The sequence below is a fragment of the Nicotiana tabacum genome, chromosome 13 (genome assembly GCF_000715075.1).
Source record: "Nicotiana tabacum cultivar K326 chromosome 13, ASM71507v2, whole genome shotgun sequence".
NCBI lineage: Eukaryota > Viridiplantae > Streptophyta > Magnoliopsida > Solanales > Solanaceae > Nicotiana > Nicotiana tabacum.
Window position 1 is genome coordinate 74,266,397 of NC_134092.1, and position 16,634 is coordinate 74,283,030.

At 42.2% G+C, this 16,634-nt stretch overlaps 1 pseudogene; it reads left to right on the forward strand.

Moving 5' to 3' along the window:
- The first annotated feature begins 201 nt into the window (after nt 1–201).
- On the forward strand, nt 202–16,387 carry LOC142168168 (putative ETHYLENE INSENSITIVE 3-like 4 protein; annotated as a pseudogene).
- The last annotated feature ends 247 nt before the right edge of the window (nt 16,388–16,634 follow it).

Genomic DNA, 16,634 nt, shown 5'->3' on the forward strand with positions numbered 1-16,634 from the left:
GCCTTATAGGCCCGTATGTCACGTGCATAAATTTCTACATCATGTTGGGTCGTCATATGAAATATACGTTACGTTGGTACTCGGTTGAGTAAGGTACCGGGTGCCCGTCGTGGCCCATCGGTTTGGTTCGTGACAAGTACCACTTAGCCCAATTTGGTCCTGGAATACGCATCACCTCAAAATCAATACCAAATTGGCTTTATGGCCCAAGGTCAGTTATCAACCGCTAAAGTCTCTGTTAACCTCATCTCACAATACTCAGTGCAACATTGTTACACGTATGAAGCATCAACTGAGGTAAGATACTTTCATCGACTTGATGCATAATTTTAAAGGTCTATTGCAGAGTCAAAAAAGTATTTGTTCCAATTTGAGGGAAGAGTGCGATAGTTTTGATTTTAAATTGGCAATATTTTAGTCGTTCAAACTTTTTTTTGTCTTTCTTTGAATTGTAATTTATATCTTGACAATTTTTATGCATAATTTTATGAGTTCTATTTTTTTGTTATTGTATGACACTGAAAAATTTAGATTATAAACTATAGTTATTTATTATTATTATTATTATTTTCAAGGCTGGAGGATTGACAGGGTGTAATATTTTACTCATAGCCATCAAAATTCAAAACACAAAAAAAGAAAGAAAGATTGAGGAAAAAGAAAATGTCACGACCCAAAATCCAACCAGTCATGAAGATACCTAACCCGGCCCACTAGGTAAGCCAAATAACATTCAACAAAACTCAAATGAGAATAATAAGAATCAATGAGTACAATAACTGAACTTCTATACAAAAATCCCAAGGAATGGTAGAACATATCATGAGCTTCTAAGACTTTGAATTTACAAAGCTGGTACGAAATAAGTGCATCATATGTTCGACATATACATAAACAGATTTTGCAAATCTAAAGCTACCAAGGACAAGCGGAAGATATATCCGAAAAGCAGGTACATATTCAATACCAACTCCTGCCATACACAAGAACATCAGTTCCAAGATCTGCACGCAAGGTACATAAGTGTAGTATGAATACAACCGACTCCATGTACTCAATAAGTAACAAACCTAACCTCAGGTTGAAAGCAGTGACGAGCTCGGACGATAGTCAGAGTCTAACATCAATAATCGATAATAAAATAATATATAATAATGCAAAAAATAGTAAACAAATCAGGAAGAAAAACTATTATGCTCAGTTCGATCACAGTTACGGGAAAATAGACATGTTTTTCAACTAAACATGAGTTTATCACCGAAATCAACTAAACAAGAGTTTATCAAAAGAACTGTATTTTTCATTTTACAACACCAGATAAGGATTTTCGTTTATGAATTAGCATGAGAAAAGTACATCTCTATACCTACATGTTAATATGTATGTCAAGTCATCAATTATCATATACCGTCTAGCATGAGGAATATACATCTCTATGCCTATATGTCTAATATACACGTCAAATCCTCAAATGCCATATTACCGTCTACAATGAGAAAATGCATCTATATGCCTACATGTCAAATATTCATGTCAACTCAATATCATCACAGTGAAGCCATCAAGAATAACCACACTTAGCACGTTCACGGTGCCTGGCACAAGGCCCCTCACCATCACACACAACAACACTTAGCACTGTACGAGTGTCTAGCATAAATGCCCCTCATCAAAGCATGTATATATAACACTGTGCTTGCGGCCACTGCGAATGTGTCTGACTCCGGATGGGCGGATCCTACCCAAGTGCTAATCATAATCACATAGCCCAATCGTGGGGCGTGGTGGACGCGTAGCCTCAAAACCAGTAACACTTAGCCCAATGCGGGGCCTGGAGTCACGTCATCTTAATAACAATATAACTGTTGTGGAGTGAAACCTGATCCAACATAACTCACAACAAGGCTTTACGACCCACACCAGTCATCAATCCGCTCAAGTCTCCATATGTCAACATATCACATAAACATAATCCAATCATATAACACAGAATACCACAATGTGCTTCAAATACAACTCAAACTCGTGTCACATACAAAGACACCAATAACATATGAGATAGCATATAAAGAATTCATAGAGGTAGAGATATAACGTGCGAATATAACTATCATGACTGAACCAGTATGACTACGGCTAAAACTAAAAGCTCAACAAGGAAAAATAGCCCTATAGGGTCTCAACAATAAATCAGATATCCTAGACATGATTTCTATCATGAATAACCACTCACGTAGTCATACCAGTGGGGAAAACATGATATCAAGAAGCATGATAGCAACAGAATGTACATAATAGCCTACGAACTACTCGGATCATGAATACCTCAGTACATGCACACATGCCCATCACCTAGCACGTGCGTCACCCCCAACCCATCTCAAACATCATAGTTCTTAGGGATAATTACCCTCAAATCCAAGTTTAGATATGTTACTTTCCTCGAACAAGCCAAATCAAACACCGAGCAAGCCAAATAACACTCTAGAAATTCCATCCCACGCGAATCAGCCTCGAACGACTTGAAACTAGCCAAAAGCAGCTCAAAAATATCAAATAATGCCTTAGGAAACACCTCAAGCGATAAAGTTCGAATCTTTAATGGAAACTCAAAATCAATCAAAATGTCAACCAGGCCCGCACCTTGGAACCCGAAAAAACTCACAAATTCCGACAACCCATTCGAATATGAGTCCAACCATACTTAGTTTACTCAAATACGACTCCGAATCGATGTTCAAAACTCCATAATTTATTTTAGGAAAATTTAGACAAATATCTCCAACTCTTCTTTTAAAATCATCAATCAAATGCCAAAATAGAAGATGGAATCATTGAATATAATCAAAACTGAGTAAAAACTACTTACCCCAATCCATGTGGTGAAATTTCCCTCCAAAATCACAAAAATCGAGCTCAGAATCTCCAAATGTGATATGAACAAACCCTCGAATTAAATACAATGTGCCCAGGCATTTCCGCATTTCCAGTCAGTAAGTCACATCTACGACAATCGATTTTACGGAATTCACTGAAGCCCCGACCTCCCGCACGTGCGGACACATTTTCACTTATGCGACATCACAGGTGCGAGCAACTATCCGCTCATGCGCTCCTTCTCGCTCCTGCAACCAGAGCCATCACTTTTGCGCTACCGTAGATGTGCCCACAAGCCCGCATATACGGAGATCCCAAAAGGGTATCGCTGGGAAGCCTATATGAAGTTCTAATTTTGGGGTTTTAGCCTATTCTCTCATATTTTGAACCCTAGACTTGGAGATGGGAAATTTTTGAAGAGTATTTTCACACAAAACAAGAGGATAAGTGATTTCTACTTGATTTGTATATTATATCTTGTTTCTCCATGGATTACTAAACATAGATTATGGTATTAGAAAGAGAAATTTGACCATGATTTTGGAGAGTGAAAAGTGAAGATTAGAACCCCAATTCAAAGTTGGATTTGGATGAAAGTTGTATATTTGGACTTGTATTTGAATGGGTAATCGAGATTTGTGATTTTTGTCGGGTTTCGGGAAGCGGGCTCGGGTTGACCTTTTGGTTGACTTTGTACAATTTGATAAAACTTGGAGCTTTATTATTTGGAATCCATTCCTATAACCTAGTTTGATGTTCTTAATTTATGTTTGGCTAGATATGAACCATTCAGAGGCCGATTCGCGAGGCAAGGGCTTTTTGGAGTATTGATTCATGTGCATTTGAAGAAGTAACTTGCTTATAATTGGTTTGAGGATAATATTCTCGTTGTCTATGATATTTGAGATATGTTGGGGGTGACGTACATGCAAGGTGACAAGCTTATATGCATACACTGTGGTATCTCATGATCCGGGTAGATTTTAGGCTATTATGTGCCTTGTTTTGCTAAAATGCCTCTTTGTTATCATGTTTCATTTTCTTGTATGACTACATGTGTTATTATTCATGCTAGGAATCATGTCTAGGCTATGTGCTTACCTGTTTGAGACATGATAGGGCTATTTTTGCTATGTTAAGCTGTTTGCCTTAATTGTAATCAAATCCTTAGTCATGATATTATTTCGCATATTATATCCCTATCCCTGTACACTCTTTATGTGTTATCTCACATGTTGTTGGTGTCCTTATATGTGTGACATGGGTTAAGATAAATAATGTGAGATGTAAATATTTGAGACTTGAGTGATTGATGGATGATCTTGGGTCATAGAGCCCATTTGGTATTGATAGTGAGATGTCGCATGTGCAAGGCCCCATATTGGGCTGAGTGGTATTGATTTTGAGGTGACCTATACGCCATGCCCCATATTGGGTTAAGTGATACTGATTGTTGACTTAGATCCAATCAGTGCTTGGACTAGGACCCGTCATTCTGGAGTTAGGTATTAACATATGGGTCTGGCACACATGTCATATATGTGCTTGGTGATAGACTTATGTCACACACTCGTACAGGGCTGAGTTTGGCTGTGTGATGATTGAAGGGTATTTGTATCGGGCACTATACATGTGCTAAGATTTGGGGGCACTATACATGTGCTAAGATTTGGTATACTTGATGATTTAACTGTGATATTGTTGATTCTAGCATGTGTACTTGTTGTGTATGTATAGGGTTGTGTTCCTTCCTCATGCTAATTGGTACTTGATGTCTCTATTTGTTGTGTAGAACTTGGAATCACAGTTAAATTGATAAAATCATGTTTAGGTGATTTCTATGGAAGAATTTATACTTTAACTATTATTCTTGAAAAGCATTCTCACATATCTTATTGTGACAAGGTTGAATTTGATATTTCCTGAGCTACTTTTCCTTTTGCCGTTATTATATCTTTATCTTTGTTGTTGGCTATTGGAAATGAATATTGGACCTTGCCAAGCTCTTCACTGCTTTCAGTCCGAGGTAAGGGTTGTTACTTGTTAAGTACATGGGGTCGGTTGTACTCTATTATATTCTACACTTTATGTGCGGATCCAGGTGCTGCTGAGAGAGGTAATTGCTAGAGAGTGGCATTGATACCAATTTTAGATATTTCGAGGTAGCTATTGTTCCGGCCTTGAAGTCCCTCTTTCTCTTAGTTCATGTTATTATTGTTCTATTTTTAAGACAGTACTGTATTTTGGTTTTAGACTCTGTATTTTAATTCCTTAGAGCTCATGTACTCGTTGACACCAGATCATGGGATGGTTTTCATTTGTATTGTTCCTATGGACTTTAGTTATATATGTTATTTTATTGTTGAGACTATTTAATACTGTTATTTAAGTTTATTTATGCTTATTGATTGTTGGCTTGCCTAGCAAGCGGTGTTAGGTGTCGTCACGACTCCGATGAGATTTTTGGGTCATGACAATTTGATTTTCAAGTACATGCTTAAAATTATGGAGGTTTTCTAAGGGCAATGCTTTATTTATAGAATCATACCAGAAAAGAGGAAGCCAGTGAGCGGATCATCAGATTGTGATAACCCGATAGGTCATCTTATGTTTTAAAACCTAATTCTATGATTTGAAGCCTTAAAATCTCACTTTTACCCTCCTCGAGTTGCATCCGCAATCCTAGCGTGTTTCCAGAAAGCTTTTATGTTAAAAACTGTGAAAAATATGAAATTTTGCTTTGAAAACCATTTGAGTTGACTTTGGTCAACGTTTTGAGTAAACGAACCCGGATCTATTTTTTGACGGTCCCGGCAGGTCCATATCATAATTTGGGACATGGGCGTATGCCCGGAATTGAATTTCGAGATCCCTTGCTCGAGATATGAAATTTTGATGAAAAATTAAAAGTTTGAAAGTTTAATGATTTTAAGAATTTACTGATGTTTTGTTTTGTTGATACCGGGCCCGTATTTTGGTTCTGAAGCCCAATACAGGTCCACTATAATATTTATGACTTGTCTATCGAATTTGGTGAGAAACGGAGTTGATTTGACGTGATTCAGACGTTTGGTTGTGAAAATAGAGGTTTTAAAGTTTTCTTGAAAATTTCATTTGATTTGGTGTCTGATTCGTTGTTCTAGGCATTATTTTGGTATTTTGATGGTGTGAGCAAGTTCGTATGATGTTCTAGGACTTGTGTGCATGTTTGGTTTGGAGCCCCGAGGGCTCGGGTGAGTTTCGGATATGCTACGGGTGGATTTGGACTTAGAAAAATCCGATGTTTTGCATCAGCTGATATCTGGTGTGTTCTTCTTCGCGTTCGCAAAGGTACTCTCGTGAATGCGAAGAGTGAACTGGACTGGGGAAGATTTTCTTCATCGCGAACGCGGTAGATAGGTCGCGAACGCGAAGTAATAGGGGCCTTACCCTTTGCGAACATGACCAGCTTCTCGCGAAGCTTGAGGGACCTGGGGGAGGGGGCAATCATTCTTCTATGCGAACGCGATCACTGGCTCGTGAACGCGGAGGCCAGGGGGGACAGCCTTCGCGAACGCGAAAGCCTTTTGGGCTGCTGCACATCGTGAACGCGAAGAAGGCCTGATGCCCAAACCTTAAAACAGTCCCAATTACGGGATTTTTCCATTCTTTCAAAAATTTCAAAACTAGAAGACCTAGAGGCGATTTTGATAAAAGATTTTCTTCCCCAATTTGTTGATGAATGATCGTTCTTATCATGTTTATGGATCTTCTGGTGATAATTCAGTATTGATTTCGAAGTTGAGGTTGGTATTATGGAACCAAATATTGAAGTAAGTCTTGTACTTATTATTCTATCTCCCCGTTGTTATTTGTTCATTGCATTATGGTAAGGGAGAGTGTTAATGCACGAAGGGTGATGCCATGCCATATTGTGAGTGTTAATGCATGAAGAGTGATGCCGTTCCATGTTGTGAGTGTAATGCACGAAGGGTAATGTCGTGCCATCTTATGAGTGTTAATGCACGAAGGGTGATGCCGTGCCATCTTATGAGTGTTAATGCACGAAGGGTAATGCAGTGCCACGTTATTAACGTTAATGAACGAATGGTGATGTCGTGCCGTATCTATTGATTTATATTATGAGGCTGAGAGTAAAAGCACGAAGGATGATGCCGTGCAATTTTCTTCATTGTGTTTAGTTGTTTTCACTAGTTAAAAGCATGTTGACTATTCTGGTTACCATTTTCGCTGTATCTCCTATATCCTGTGCCCCTTTAGCATGTTCCCCCTCCCAATAGTACATGTTTAGTTGTTACTGTTGTTTTCTTGTACATATACTGTTATCTGTATAGGTTTATTATGGGGGTGTCTTGTTATAGCCTCGTCAATACTTCGTCGAGGTTAGGTTCGACACTTACCAGTACATGGGGGTAAGTTGTACTGATACTGCACTCTGCACTTCTTGTGCAAATATTGGTACCGGTCCTAGCTGATCGTGAGTCTGAGCAGCTTGGATTGCTGTCAGGAGACCCAAGGTAGATCTGCTGGCGTCCGCAGACCCTGGAGTCTCTTCCTAGTTTTTATCATTTACTAGTTCCTTACTCCAAAATAGTGTATTTTTCCTTTTCAGACTCTGTTTGTAGTAAATCATAGTAGCTCGTGAGTTGTGACTCCAGATCCGGGTGGTAGTAATTAATGAAGTTTTCATATTATTCCGCACTCGCCGTATATCATTTTAGCTTATTTGTTATTATTTACTGAATTGAATAATAATTGGCTTAATAACTCTCTAACATCGGCTTGCCTAGCAATTGGAATGTTAGGCGCCATCACGGTCCCGACGGTGGAAATTTCGGGTCGTGACACAGATAGTTTGAGAGAATGGTGGACGGAGAAAGTGAGGTTTGAGCAGAGTGCCCCTCCTTCCATTGCTGAATTCTTGCCTAAATTGGTAGAACACAACATCTTGAATGTTACTTCTTCGCATATTTTATCATTTAGAAGATTTGCGAGATAATAATTTTAGCACACTATTGAAAGCAGTCTTGAAGAAGCCAGTCGAGAAGTAGCCAGAGCCTCCAGTGGCAGCTCCTACGAGGGGTAGAGGTCGAGGACGAGACCATGCCAGAGGCCGAGGCAATGGCAAGGCCTAGCCTAGAGCCCGAGCAGCAGCACCAGGAGTGGAGCCTCAGGTAGAGTTTGATAAGGAGGTTCCAGCCCAGGCTGTGCATGTCGGAGGAGCTCAGGTCCGGAGGGGTTCATTTCAACCCTAGTGCTTCAGGACGCTTTGGTCCGTTTGTTGGGCCTTATGGAGAGTGTGGCCCAGACTGGTGCATTTCCCATTGCACTAGCCGTCTCTCAGGCTGGAGGAGGAGCCCATACTCCTGCTACTCATACTCCGGAGCAGATGGCTCCCCAGTATCAGACTCCAGCCGCTCATCCAGTCGGAGTAGTTCAGCCGGTTGTTGCGGCATAGACAGGTCATGGGTCAGTTATGTCTTCTGAGGCTTTATGGAGATTGGACAGGTTTACAAAGCTCTTTCTAGTTCACTTTAGTGGTGCACCTTCAGAGGATCCCCATGAGTATCTTGACAGCTATCATGAGGTGCTACAGAACATGGGTATAGTGGAGACCAATGGGGTCAATTTTGCTGCATTTCAGATGACTGGTTCTGCCAAGAAATGGTGGAGAGATTATTTGTTGACCAGACCAGCGGGGTCGCCTGCTCTTACTTGGGACTAGTTGTCTCAGCTCTTCCTATAGAAGTTTCTCCGTATCATGCTAAGAGAGGAGCACCGTCGTCAGTTCGAGCGTCTCCAGCAGGGCAATATGACTATTACTCAGTATGAGACCCATTTTGTGGATTTGGCCCGTTATGCTCTTCTTCTGCTTCCTACCGAAAGATAGAGGATGAGGAGGTTTATTGACGGACTTGCTCATCCTATCAGATTGCAGATGGCTAAGGAGACTGGGAGTGAGATTTCTTTTCAGGCGGCGGCCAATGTCGCTAGGCGAGTCGAGATGGTTCTTGCTCAGGGAGGTCAGGGGTATGACAAGAGACCACGTCATTCCGGGGGGTTCAGCGGTGCCTCATCTAAAGGCATGGGTACTTTTGGTAGAGGCCATCTTCCCAGGACGTTTCATTCAGCACTCCAGGCATCCCACGGTACCTCAGGTGGTCGTGGCCCTTACATGCCTTATTCCGATCAGCTAGCCTACAATGCACCACCAGCTCCTATTAGTGCACCTCTGCTTCAAAGTTTTCAGGGTGGTTACTCAAGTCGATAGGGTCAGTTTCATGGTCAGAAGTCACAGCAGTCGAGGTCCTGTTATACTTGTGGTGATCCGAGGCACATTGCTAGATTTTGCCCTTGGGCATCGGGCAGCTCACAACATCAGGGTTCTCGTGCCATAGTTCCAGCACCAGTTGCTGTACCGCTTGCTCAGCCAGCCAGAGGCAAGGGTCAGGCAGCCAGAGGTAGAGGCCAGACTGTTAGAGGTGGAGGTCAGGCCATTAGAGGTGGAGGCCAGCCAGCTAGGGCCCGTCCTAGAGATATAGTTTAGAGTGGTGGGGCCCAGCCCCGATGTTATGCTTTTTCAGCCAGGCCTGAGGCTGAGTCATATGACGTTGTTATCATAGGTACTGTCTCAGTTTGCAGTAGAGATGCTTCAGTTCTATTTGATCCGGGTTCTACTTATTCCTACGTGTCATCCTATTTTGCTTCATATTTGGTTGTGCTCCACACCTGTGGGAGATGCTTTTGTTGTAGATCATGTTTATCATTCCTGTGTGGTCACCATTGGGAGTCTTGAGACTAGTGTAGATCTTCTACTTCTCGATATGGTCGATTTTGATTTTATCTTAGGTATGGATTGGCTGTCACCTTATCACGTTATATTGGATTATCATGCCAAGACGCGGACCTTAGCCTTGCCGGGGTTGGCTCGATTAGAGTGGAGAGGGAATCATGGCCATTCTACCAGCAAGGTTATCTCTTACATAAAGGCTCGGCATATGGTCGAGAAGGGGTGTCTAGCTTATTTGGCTTATGTCCGTGATTCTAGTGCGGAGGTTCCTTCCATGGATTCAGTACATGTGGTTTGTGAGTTTCCAGAGGTGTTTCCTGCAGACCTGTAGGGGATGCCACCCGACAGGAATATTGATTTCTGTATTGATTTGGCTCCGGGCACTCAGCCCATCTCTATTCCGCCATACCATATGGCCCCACCAGAGTTGAAAGAATTGAAGGAACAGTTGCAAGATTTGCTTGATAAGGGCTTTATTAGACCTAGTGTCTCGCCCTGGGTGCACCTGTGTTGTTCGTGAAGAAGAAGGATGGATCGATGAGGATGTGCATAGATTAGCGGCAGTTGAACAAAGTCACCATTAAGAACAAGAATCCATTGCCGAGGATTGATGATTTATTTGATCAGCTTCAGGGTGCCAAGGTGTTTTTGAAGATTGATTTGAGATCCGGCTACCATCAGTTGATTGATTTGAGATCCGGCTACCATCAGTCGAAGACAGCTTTTCGGACTCGTTACAGGCATTTTGAGTTTCTTATGATATCCTTTGTGTTGACAAATGCCCCAGTATCATTCATGGATTTGATGAACCGTGTGTTCAAGACTTATTTGGACTCCTTTGTGATAGTGTTTATTGGTGATATCTTGATCTACTCCCGTAGTCGAGAGGAGCATAAGCAACATCTCAGGATTGTACTTCAGACTCTGAGAGCCAGCCAGTTGTATGCTAAATTTTCAAAGTGCGAGTTTTGGCTGGATTTAGTCACTTTCTTGGCGCACGTTGTATCAGTAGAGGGCATTCAGGTAGATCCTTAGAAGATTGAGGCAGTTCAGAACTGGCCTAGACCCACTTCAGCTACGGAGATCAGGAGTTTCTTGGGTTTGGCAGGCTATTACCATCGATTTGTGGAGGGGTTTTCATCTGTAGCAGCCCCATTGACCAGGTTGACCCAGAAGGGTGCCCCGTTCAGATGGTCGGATGAGTGTGATGCATCCCGTGTAGGGCTTGGTGCGGTATTGATGCAGGAGGGAAGGGTGATCGCATATGCGTCGCGGCAGTTGAAGGTTCATGAGAAGAATTACCGTGTCCATGACTTAGAGTTAGCAGCCATTGTTCATGTGCTGAAGATTTGGAGGCACTATATTTACGGTGTGTCGTGTGAGGTTTTCACTGATCATCGGAGCCTTCAGTATTTGTTCAAGCAAATAGATCTCAATATGAGGCAGAGGAGGTGGTTGGAGCTATAGAAAGACTATGATATCACTATTTTGTACCACCCAGGGAAGGCCAATGTGGTGGCTGATGCATTGAGTAGAAAGGCAACGAGTATGGGCAGCCTTGCGTTCATTCCAGTCGGTGAGAGGCCGCTTGCCTCAGATGTTCGGACTTTAGCCAACTAGTTTGTGAGGTTGGATATTTTAGAGCCCAGCCGTGTTCTATCTTGTACAGTCGCTCGGTCTTCTTTGTTTGAGCGTATCAGAGATCGGCAGTATGACGACCCTCATTTGTTAGTCCTTAGGGACACAATGCGGCACGGTGGTGCCAAGTAGGTTACTGTCGGAGATGATGGAGTTTTGAGGATGCAGGGTCATGTTTGTGTGCTTAATGTGGATGGACTTTGTGAGTTGATTCTTGAGGAGGCTCACAGTTCCCTGTATTCTATTCATCCGGGTGGAGCCAAGATGTATCAGGACTTGCGGCAGCATTATTGGTGGAGGAGGATGAAGAAGGACATAGTTGCTTATGTAGCTCGGTGTCTAAATTGTCAGCAAGTAAAGTATGAGCATCAGAGACCTGGTGGTTTGCTTCAGCAGATAGAGATTCCTGAGTGGAAGTGGGAGCGTATCACTATGGATTTTGTTGTTGGACTCCAACAGACTCAGAGGAAGTTCGACGCATTTTGGGTTATTATGAACAGGCTGACTAAGTCAGCGTATTTCATTCCTGTGGCAGTTACTTATTCTTCGGAGCGGCTGGCAGTGATTTACATTCGCGAGATCGTTCGTCTTCACGGTGTGCCCACGTCTATCTTTTCTCATCGAGGTACGCAGTTCACTTTACACTTCTGGAGGGCAATACAATGTGAGTTGGGCACGCGGGTTGAGTTGTGCACAATGTTTCATCCTCGGACGGACGGGCAGTCCGAGCGCACTATTCAAATCTTGGAGGATATGCTCTGTGCATGTGTTATATACTTCGGAGAATCGTGGGATCAGTTCCTTCCCCTTGCAGAGTTTGCCTACAACAACTACTACCAGTCGAGCATTCAGATGGCTCCCTATGAGGCATTATACGTAGGCGGTGTCGGTCGCCAGTTGGGTGGTTCGAGCCGGGGGAGGCTCGGTTGTTGGGTATAGATCTAGTACAGGATGCCTTGGATAAGGTCAAAATTATACAGGATCGACTTCGCACAGCTCAGTCTAGGCAGAAGTGTTATGCCGACCGTAGAGTTCATGATGTTGCATTCATGGTCGGAGAGAGACTTTTGCTTCGGGTATCACCCATGAAGGGTGTAATGAGATTCGGAATGAAGGGCAAATTGAGAGGTATATCGGACCTTTTGAGATTCTGGAGAGAGTGGGCGAGGTGGCTTACAGACTCTTATTTCCACCTAGTTTAGCAACTGTTCATCCATGTATTCCATGTGTCCATGCTCCGAAAGTATCACGGCGATCCGTCCCATGTGCTAGATTTCAGCACTGTCATTTGACTTACGAGGAGGAGCCGATGGCTATTCTAGCCCGACAGGTTCGACAGCTGAGGTCTAAGAGTTATCCTTCAGTTCGAGTGTAGTGGAGAGGTCAGCCCGTTGAGGAGGCTACTTGGGAGTCCGACTCAGATATGCGGAGTAGATATCCACATCTTTTCACCAGTCCAGGTACTTTTCTATGTCCGTTCGAGGACGAACAATTGTCTTAGAGGTGGAGAATGTGATGACCCGATAAATCATCTTATGTTTTAAAACCTAATTTTATGATCTAGAGCCTTAAAAATCTCACTCCGGGCTTGTTTCTGGAAAGCTTTTATGTTAAAAACTGTGAAAAATATAAAATTTTGCTTTGAAAACTATTTAAGTTGCCTTTGGTCAACAATTTGAGTAAACGGATCCGGATCTGTGTTTTAACGGTTTCGGTAGGTCCGTATCGTAATTTCGGACCTGGGTGTATGCCCGGAATCGAATTCCAAGGTTCCTAGCTCGAGATATGGAATTTTGATGAAAAATTAAAAGTTTGAAAGTTTATTTATTATAAGAATTTACTGATGTTTGGTTTTGTTGATACCGGGTCCGTATTTTGGTTCCGGAGCCCGGTACAGGTCCTCTATTATATTTATGACTTGTCTGTCGAATTTGGTGAGAAATAGAGTTGATTTGACGTGATTCGAACGTTCGGTTGTGAAAATAGAGGGCTTAAAGTTTTCTTAAAAATTTCATTTGATTTGGTGTCTGATCCGTAGTTCAAGGCCATATTTTAGTGTTTTGATCGCGCGTGCGAGTTCGTATGATGTTCTAGGACTTGTGTGCATGTGTGGTTTAGAGCCCCGAGGGCTCGGGTGAGTTTCGGATAGGCTACGAGGTGATTTGGAATTAGAAAAATCTGATGTTTTGCCTCAGATGATATCTGGTGTGTTCTGCGAAGGTACTCTCGCGAACGCGAAGAGTGAACTGGACTGGGGAAGATTTTCTTCATCGCGAATGCGATAGATGGGTCATGAATGCGAAGCAATGGGTTCCTTACCCTTCGCGAACGCGACCAGCTTCTCGCGAACGTGAAGTTTGAGGGACTTGGGGGAGGGGGCACTCGTTCTCCTTCGCGAACGCGAGCACTGGCTCGCGAACGCGGAGGCCAGGGGGGATGATCTTCGCGAACGTGAAGAGGAACTCACGAATGCAAAAGCCTTTTGGGCTGCTGCACATCGCGAACGCGGCATGCCATTCGCGAACACAAAGAAGGCCTGACGCCCAGACCTTAAAGCAGTCCCAATTACGGGATTTTGCCATTCTTTCAAAAATTTCAAAACTAGAAGACCTAGAGGCGATTTTCCTAAAAGCTTTTCTTACCCAATTTGTTTGTGAGTGATTCTAACCTACTTTATTTCAATTACCCATTACATTTCATGAGTTTTCAACCTAAAATCTAGGATTTTCATGGTGAAAATTGGGGGTTTGGGTAGAATTTGGGATATTTGCATAATTGGAATTTAGACCTCAAATTGAGGTCGGATTTCGAAATAAATTATATAATCGGGCTCGGGGGTGAACGGGTAAATGAATTTTGGTCCGAACCTCGGGTTTTGACCAAGCGGGCCCGAGGTCGATTTTTGACTTTTTGGGGAAAAGTTTGGGGAATCTAAATTTATGCATTGTAATTGATTTCTTTAGCAATATTTGATATTATTGAGTCATTTGTAGATAGATACGAGCGGTTTGAAGGTGGATTCTAGAGGAAAAGTGATAATTGAGCATTGAGTGGCCTTTGGAGCGAGGTAAGTGTTGTGTCTAACCCTGACTTGAGGAAAAATGACTTGTTTGTATATTTGCTACATGTTAAGATGTTGGGGAATAACGTATATGTGAGGTGACGAGTACTTATGCATTATAGTCGGGTCAAAGCATGCGGGTGGGGGCTTGGTTTTTGCAATTATAGCTTCCTTTGTTCATGTTATCCATGTTTAGACTAGTATTGTTAAATTGATCGTTCTTATCATGTTTATGGATCTTCTGGTGATAATTCAGTATTGATTTCGAAGTTGAGGTTGGTATTGTGGAACTAAATGTTGAAGTAAGGCTTGTACTTGTTATTCTATCTCCCTGTTGTTATTTGTTCATTGCATTATGGTAAGGGGGAGTGTTAATGCACGAAGGGTGATGCCGTGCCATATTGTGAGTGTTAATGCACGAAGGGTGATGTTGTGCCATGTTGTGAGTGTAATGCCTGAAGGGTGATGCCGTGCCATCTTATGAGTGTTAATGCACGAAGGGTGATGATGTGTTACGTTATTAGAGTTAATGCGCGAAGGGTGATGTCATGCCGTATCTATTGATTTATATTGTGAGGCTTAGAGTAAAAGCACGAAGGGTGATGCCGTGCAATTTTCTTCATTGTGTTTAGTTGTTTTCACTGGGTAAAAGCATGTTGACTGTTCTGGTTATCATTTCCATTGTATGTCCTATATTATGTGCCCCTTTAGCCTGTTCACCCTCCCAATAGTACATGTTTAGCTGTTACTGTTGTTTTCTTGTACATATACTGTTATCTGCACAGGTTTATTATTTGGGTGTCTTGTCATAGCCTCGGCACTATTTCTCCGAGGTTAGGCTCGACACTTACCAGTACATGGGGTCAGTTGTTCTGATACAATACTCTGCACTTCTTGTGCATATTTTGGTACCGGTCCTAGCTGATTGTGAGGCTTAGCAGCTTGGACTGCTGTCAGGAGACCCAAGGTAGATCTGCTTGCGTCCGCAGACCCTGGAGTCTCTTCCTAGTTTTTATCATTTACTAGTTCCTTACTCCAAAATAGTGTATTTTTCCTTTTCAGACTCTGTTTGTAGTAAATCATAGTAGCTCGTGAGTTGTGACTCCAGATCCGGGTGGTAGTAATTAATGAAGTTTTCATATTATTCCGCACTTGCTGTATTTCATTTTAGCTTATTTGTTGTTATTTACTGAATTGAATAAGAATTGACTTAATAACTCTCTAACGTCGGCTTGCCCAGCAATTGGAATATTAGGCGCCATCGCGGTCCCGACGGTGGGAATTCCGGGTCGTGGCACAGATAGTTTGAGAGAATGGTGGAAGGAGAAAGTGAGGTTTGAGCAGAGTGCCCCTCCTTCCATTGCTGAATTCTTGCCTAAATTGGTAGAAGACAACATCTTGAATGTTACTTCTTCGCATATTTTATCATTTAGAAGATTTGCGAGATAATAATTTAAGCACACTACTTTCGACCCTCATGCAACATCGTGATCCTCCACAGAGGAGTTTCCCTTTGGAAAGAGGATTAGCTCCACCTTTGTGGGCTACAGGGAAAGAACTCTGGTGAGGTGATCAAGGATTATCGTAAGAACAAGGCCCACCACCTTACAAGAAGCCTCATGATTTGAAGAAGGCACAGAAGATAATTGTTTTGGCTGTCAAGAAAATGACTCCCAATTTAGATAAAATGACAAAGTTGGTGATGCAGTCTAGGAGCTTGCAGAGCAAGATGCCAGCCAAAAAGACGTCTACGTGCTCTAAATTGGTTAACCAAGAAGAAGCCCTTGTCAATTTGACTGAAAAGGCTCTCAACATTTCGTCATCCGAGGAAGAAGAAAAAAGAAAAGAAGATCTTGCTTTGGTTCCCCGAAATGTATTTGATGACTTTTTCTTAAGTAAAAAGACAAGAGGAAGTGCAAATTTGAGCATAAAATTACAACAGAGGATATATTGTATCCATGTAAAACTTGCATTGCCCAGAGAGTGATTTAGGTTTCAGATTTGTGGACAACATTAGTTGAATGGAGCATGAGACGAGTTGTTCCTATCGCAGAAATGAGAGTCTAAATAACCAATATCAATGTTCAATACCAACTAAATTTATCGAGCAACAACTTTATTCCTAGCTTGAATATTGAGGCACAAATGATGTCACGTGATGATTGGATTGCTTGAGGAGGAAATATTGCTCCAAATGATTGGATGAACATGGAGATACAAAGGAGCTTCAACAACTATCATGCACAATTAATTTGTCTTGGAGGAAAT